Genomic DNA, 7,414 nt, shown 5'->3' on the forward strand with positions numbered 1-7,414 from the left:
CAAATAAAGTTGACAGGGAGCAATTCTGCATGCGGATCAGGATCTGTTTCATAATTCAGAGGTTCTACTCAGACCACTGGCTCTCAGTCATAAGCGCGATAGATACCATCCCCTCGGCCTGCAGCATGGGAATGAGTTTGAGCAGAAGAAGCACAGTAGAAGACAAGCTGTTGTCAGTGGGAGGAAGAGGATTGGAAGGAGGGCACTCATCCCGAGGACACCTTCCCAATTTTCTGAGAGCATTTCTCTTACCGCAATCTAAGCCAGGAATGTTGTGTGCATCATCTCCATTTTACAAAGGAGGTTGGTCATGGAAACCTGCCACCTCATCAGCAGAGCTGCTGCCTCAGGGCAGAGCAAGGTCAGCACTGCCAGTGGTTGTGAAGAGGACTGGCCATTAATTTATTTGCATCAGGCTCGTTCCAGGCTGGAGAAGGCAACATCTCTAACATCTCCCAGTTCACCGTCCACTGCTGCAGAGGTAAGTGGCTGTTGGCCTTTGTGCCAGAAGAGGGGAGTATAATTGTGTTCTCTCTGACCAAAATGAAGGAGGCAAAGCATGAACATGGCTTTGCCTGGTGAGTGGGCTTCCCCATCGACAGCACACAATTATCCATTCTAAAACAGTTACGCACCTTTCCTCCTTCACTGACCATCACAGACCCCTCTTGGTCACAGCACTGAATTAAAAGCCACCACAAAATAACCATTCCAAATCAATTTCACCAAACAAACCATCCAATATTTCAGAGATAAAAACAAAAAGCTAAAAGCTTGTTCCAGTGAAGCCCAATGCACCAAACGCAAACTGGGCGACCGCTTTGCAGAACACCTGCGGTCTGTCCGCAAGAAAGACCCAAACCTCCCTGTCGCTTGCCATTTTAACACTCCACCCTGTTCTCTTGCCCACATGTCTGTCCTTGGCTTGCTGCATTGTTCCAGTGAAGCCCAACGCAAACTGGAGGAACAGCACCTCATCTTCCGACTAGGCACTTTACAGCCTTCCGGGCTGAATATTGAATTCAACAACTTTAGATCTTAAACTCCCCCTCCCCCCATCCCCACCCCGTTTCTCCCCCCTCCCTTTTTTTCCAATAATTTATATAGATTCTTCTTTTCCCACCTATTTCCATTATTTTTAAATCTAAAACTAAAGCTTTGTTAGTCTTTCCACCCCACCCCCACTAGAGCTGTACCTTGAGTGTCCTGTCTTCCATTCTTAATTAGCACTTTTCTTAGACAATATCACCACCTTCAACACCTCTTTGATCCTTTTGTCTGTGACGTCTTTTGATTATCTGCTCCTATCACTGCTTGCTTATCTCCACAATCACCACACCCTCAACTTCTCTCTCCCCCTGCGCCCCCACCTTAAACCAACTTATATTTCACCTTTCTCCTAACTATGCTTCAGTTCTGCCGAAGGGTCATGAAGACTCGAAACGTTAACTGATTTCTTCTCCATCGATGCTGCCAGACCTGCTGAGTTTTTCCAGGTAATTCTGTTTTTGCATCCAATATTTCATCCTTGTGCTGGCCTACTGCTCCTAAGCACTGCTATCCCAGGGAAGACTGCAGGTTGTCATGCGGGGTGCTCAAGCCGTTCTGAACCCAGAAGGCCCAGCTTTGGACTATACCACCTTGGCATTGGAAGCAGGAGTCTGGGCTGGCTGACTGACAGGCAATAACAAGGACACTGGCAGAGTATGGAAGATGACTGCTGTCATCCTGAGAGATGACATAGGTTTGTGTTCAATGGATCGACTGCCACTGCCCCAGGACAGCACCTCAGCAATCCTAGCAATCTGAAGTACAGATTGCTGGACTGTTGCAAGACCCTAAGCACTGCTTCCCTGCTTGCATTGAAAGTAATGGCTATCTGCTCCCACTGCCTTCTCAGAATCAGTCTGGTCGGCCTCCTTGTCCCCTCCAGGTAGACAACCTTCCCCCTCTTGCATCCACCTCTTGCACCAAGGGTACCAGTGCTGCATCAGAGAATTTCAGAATATGTTCTTTGCCCAGTAATGCCATTTTCACTCTTCTTCCTGATCAGATATTCTTTCCCCAGCCACTGCCAGCACCTGCAGCAGCCAGATTGCACCTCTTTAGCTTCAACTAGTGCAGAATAGCTTTAAGTGGCGCTAGCCTTGCACAAGCCTGGGCTCCCTGTTGAGATGGGCAGCAATTCAACAGCATATTTATGCTGGGCTGCTTGCTACTATCAGTTAAATTTATAGGCAGCACAAAGTTTGAAATGTGTATATGGGTCAACTGGAGATCATGATCCCCACACCCATTTTCAGGCCTTATCCAATTTTTCCTCCAGGAATTAGCAAAGTACTCTTAAGTGTGATCTAATCAAAGTTCTATACAAGTTTAACCTTAATTTCATTCATGTGTACTCTGTCCAAAGATAGGTCCTTGGCTTAGAACAAAAACCAAAATACCTGGAAAAACTCAGCAGGTCTGACAGCATCTGCGGAGAGGAATACAGTTGATGTTTCGAGTCTGCATGACCCTTCATCAGAACTAAGGAAATAGAGAAATGGAGTGAAATATAAGCTGGTAGAGGGGGGTGGGACAGGTAGAGCTCGATAGGGGGCCAGTGATAGGTGAAGGCAAAGAAGAGATTGCCAAAGATGTCATAGTCAAAAGAACAAAGGGGTGTTGACGGTGGTGATATTATCTAAGGAATGTGCTAATGGGGACATTAAGGGTAGCAAGCTGGACAAGCTAGTGGCAGATGCTAGTGGCCCTAGTGGGTGTGGGGTGGGGGTAAGGGATTGAAATGGGCTAAAAGATGGAGATAAAACAATAGATCAAAATAAATTTTAAAATAAGTGGGGAAAGAAAAATATATTTGTTAAAAAATTATAAATTATTAGAAAAAGGGGGATCGGAAAGGGGGTGGGGATGGAGGAGAGAGTTCATGATCTGAAATTGTTGAACTCAATATTAAGTCCATAAGGCTGTAAAGTGCCTACTCGGAAGATGAGGTACTGTTCCTCCAGTTTGTGTTGAGCAAACATTGGAACATTGCAGCAGGCCAAGGACAGACATGTGGGCATGAGAGCAGGGTGGAGTGTTGAAATGGCAAGCGACAGGGAGGTCTGGGTCATGCTTGCGGACAGACCGAAGGTGTTCCGCAAAGCGGTCACCCAGTCTGCGTTTGGTCTCTCCAATGTAGGTCCTTGGCTTGTCTGCTGATGCTTCATCCTGAGCCATTTTCTTGGCAGTTTTTCTCAGTGGTGGTTTGCCATTGCCTTCCAATCTCAGGGACAGGGTGAGACGACTGGTCCCAAGTCTACCTCAATCAGAATGGGAATCGAATCTGTACTGTTGTCATTATTCTGGACCATTCTGGCCCACTGAGCTAACTAGCCTCCTAAGTTTAACATAACTTCTCTAAATTGTTCCAGAAAGTAAAGCACTATTTGTGCTGGTAATCTGAGGCAAAAATAGAGAATGCAGAAAAAACTCAGCAAACCTGTGAAATGAGCAGAGGAGTGAAGGTTTTAGGTATGAACCCTTGTGTCACAATCAAATTTATTAGCCTTGGACTTTTTTCAAGGCCCAATGGGATTGTCAATCAGACTACGGTGTGTTGCTGATATAATGCAAATTGATATAAAAATAGGAAATGCTGGAAAATCTCAGCAGTTCTGACAGCATCTGTGGAGAGAGGAACAGAGTTAATGTTTTGAGTCCGTATGACTTCTTCAGAGCTAAAGAGAGGTAGAAATGTGATGGGTTTTATGCTGTTGAAGAGAGGGGGTGAAGCAAAATAGAAGGATAGTCTGGAGATCAGGAGAGATTAAGTGACAAAGATGTCATGGGCACAAGACAAAGGGAGTGTTAATGAAACTGTTAAAGACTAATGCAGGTGTTAATAGTGGCATAAAGATCAGATAGTAGAATGTGTTAATAGCAGAACAAGGGTCAGCACTTTCTGAAAACAAAACATGAGAACAAGTTACTGACCAGCTTTTGGTTGGGTGGAGTGGGGCGGGGGGGATTGGAAAAAAATCAAAATGGAGGACAGAGTTCATGGTCTGAAGTTATTGAACTCAATGTTTTTCCAGCATTTCCTGTTTTTATTTCAGATTTCCAGCATCTGCAGCATTTTGCATTTATTTTCATGCAAACTGATGCCTCCCTTCCAATCATTTACCCCTTGTGTAATAAGGAATAAAAACAGCCCTAAGATTTTGACAAATGGCAGGATTCCCAAAAGTCCAAGGTGTAATTGGTTCCTGTAGAGCCCATCACTGTCCTCTATACACCTTGTCACTTTGATGGGGACGCTGAAGGCAAAGGAAGGGCTGTAGGGAAAGGCACCTAATATTTTTAAATGTTTCTAGGGGAGAAAATGGCCATCTTTATAAAGGTAATTAATCTACTTTGGGATCAACTACCTTTGTTTCAGACACTATCTGGACCTTCCTAAGGCCCAATATGGGACCGACACCAGCTCTCAGCTGTCATAGATTCCAATGGTTTTGTTGGGTGGCGTACCGTAGAATTCCTGGGATAGCCTGGAAACATGCAAGACACATCCCCATGGTATAACACAGCAGTGAATGCCGTAGCTTGCTGCAAATGTAAAGGAGTGACCAGAAGTCATCTAGTCTTTCCCCTGATTAGAATTGGGACAGAGCTGCACAGGGTATGGAAACCTGGCAGATTTGCTTTCTGCCCTAAATTCTTCTTGCCCTGCAGGTGATCTGATTGTGTTGCATCCCACTCTCACTGCATGAATTTCAGGTTACATGTCTGCATTCAGAGATTTGTATTTAAAATCAAATGATGGTACTGTCCTTATGAAATTCATTCCTTTAAGTTAACACTTTCTCTGATCTTGTTTTTGCGCTCTCCTTTTGCATACACATAGGTGCCTAAAAACATGAACTGCAACAACCCCAGTCACTCAGAATATATTTCAAAATAAACAATTTAAAATATCAAATACAAAGCTTCACTTATCAAACTTACTCCTTCTACTAGGGAAATCACTTTAAGATCGGGGTTTAGAAACTACACCCAATGCACCATCTCTAATGAGAAACGCCTTAGGAAAAGACATAAATTAGTTAACTAAATTGGTTGCACTGTATTTCAACTTTCACAAAGTCAGCTTCCACATGTACACTAACTTCAGCCAGCTCTACCCCACCACAAGCTCTCCCCACTCGTCCACTCTCTAAATTGTCAGGCTGCTTGTCTGATATCTGGTACTGGACGAGCTGGAATTTCCTCCATTTAAATATTGGGAAGACTGAAGCCATTGTCTTCAGTCCCCACTACAAACTGAGTTCCCTAGCTACCTCATCTCCTAGCAACTGTCTGAGGCTGAACGAGGCTGTTTGCAACCTTGGTGTCATACTTGACCCCAAGATGAGGTTTAGGATACATATCTGCAACATCACTAAGATCGCCTAGTTCCACCTCTGTAATAAAGCCTGAATCTTAACTGCCCTCTGAAATGATCTAGCAAAGGGCCATTACGGCACAGGAGTGGGCCATTCGGCCCATCAAGTTTTTATTCTTCAAAGGGATGAGTGTCGCTGGCATGGATAGCAATTGTTGCTCATCCCTAATTGCCCTTGAAAAGTGGTGAACCGCCTTCTTGAACTGATGCAGTCCATCTGGTGTAGGAATACCTATCGTGCTGTTAGGAAGGATTTCGACCCAGCAACAGTGAAGCAAAGACAATGTAGTTCCAAATCAGGATGGTGTGTGGCTTGGTTGTGGTGTTCCAATGCACCTACTGCCCTTGTCCTTCTAGGTGGTAGAAGCTGCAGGTATTGAAGATACTGTCAAAGTAGGCTTGGTGAGTTGTTGCAGTGCATCTTATATATATAGTACACATTGCTATTATTGTGCATCAGTGGTGGAGGAAGTGAATGTTTAAGGTGGTGGATAGGGTGCCAATCAAACCGGTTGCTTTGGCCTGGATGATTTCGAGCTTCTTGAGTGTTGTTGCAGGAGCACTCATCCAGGCAAGTGGAGAGTATGACATCACACTCTTGATTTGTGCCTTGTAGATGGTGGACCTGTGAAGTGAAACATTTTGTTAGAAAGAACAAGGAAAAGCAATATGAAAAAAAGGATTCAATTCTGAAGGCGTGCAAAAGTATGGGGATACATGTGCGCAAATCATTGAAGGTGACAGACAGGTTGAGAAAACAATTAAGAAAGCATGTGGGATCCTAGGCTTTATAAATAGAGGCATAGAGTACAAAAGCAAAGAGGTCATGGTGAACCATTATAAAACACCGGTTTGGCCTCAACTGGAGTATTATGCTCAGTTCTGAGCACCACACTTTAGGAAGGATGCGAAGACATTGAAGAAGGTGCAGAAAAGATTTATGAGAATGATTCCAGGGATGAAAAACTTCAGTTACAAGGATAAGTTGGAGAAGCAGGGGTTGATCTCTGAAGAGAAGAGAAGGTTTGTTTAAAATCTTGAGAGATCTGGAAAATGCAATTAGAGAAAAGTTGTTCCCATTGTCCGGAGGAGACAGATTTGAAGGCCAATGGTGACACAAGGAAAACCTTTTTTTACGCAGCAAGTCATTAGGATCTATAAAAGAATGAAAAGGGCGTAATTTCATTATCCAAAAGTCAGGATTCCATTAAACAGTGGAATTTACTCATCCCGCACTGCCTGAAAGTGTGGTGGAGGCAGGTTCAATTGTGACTTTCAGAATGGAACTGAATAATTATCTCAAGAGAATAAGTTGCAGAGCTACAGGGAAAAGGAAGTGTAGTAAGCCTCGCTGAGTGACCCTTACAGAGAGACAGCATGGACACAATGGGCCAAATGGCCTCCTTCTGTGCTGTAACAATTCCGTGATACTATGATGCTGTACTACCAACACTCTCACCCCTTTATGCACCCGAGCAAACCATTCACCTGTTAAGAAGGTGACTCACCGCTACATTCTCAAGCGCAGTTTGGGTTGGGCTATAAATGCTGGCTTTGTCAGTGACACCCACATACCGAGAATAAATACAAAAATGTTTATTAAGGCACATTTATCTCACATCTCTGACACCTGTTTTGATTTAGCATACACTGCTTCTCAACAAGTTATCAGTGAGGCAGGCATGGCAGAATGAAAAAGCAGGTTTGGCGAGGCCAAAATTCCAAAGGACACAGCCTTCTTAAGCTAACAAGTGAGGTTTAACCTTTTAACTTTTTGAGGGCTAAAGCTCTTTTCCTTTTATCCGAATCATAATTTTTTGCAAAATAGAGTCCTGAATATTACAGTGCACAATCCCCGCAGCCAATAAAACATCTGACGGCTGCATTGGACATCTGGGAGAAAGTGAACAATTCTGACTTTTAATTAGTTTGACAGCACACATGTTTAGTTATCTTAGGAACGGTGTAGATATTCACGCTGCCCTG

Source organism: Cetorhinus maximus, chromosome 13 (genome assembly GCF_964194155.1).
Source record: "Cetorhinus maximus chromosome 13, sCetMax3.hap1.1, whole genome shotgun sequence".
In the NCBI taxonomy this organism is placed as follows: Eukaryota; Metazoa; Chordata; class Chondrichthyes; order Lamniformes; family Cetorhinidae; genus Cetorhinus; species Cetorhinus maximus.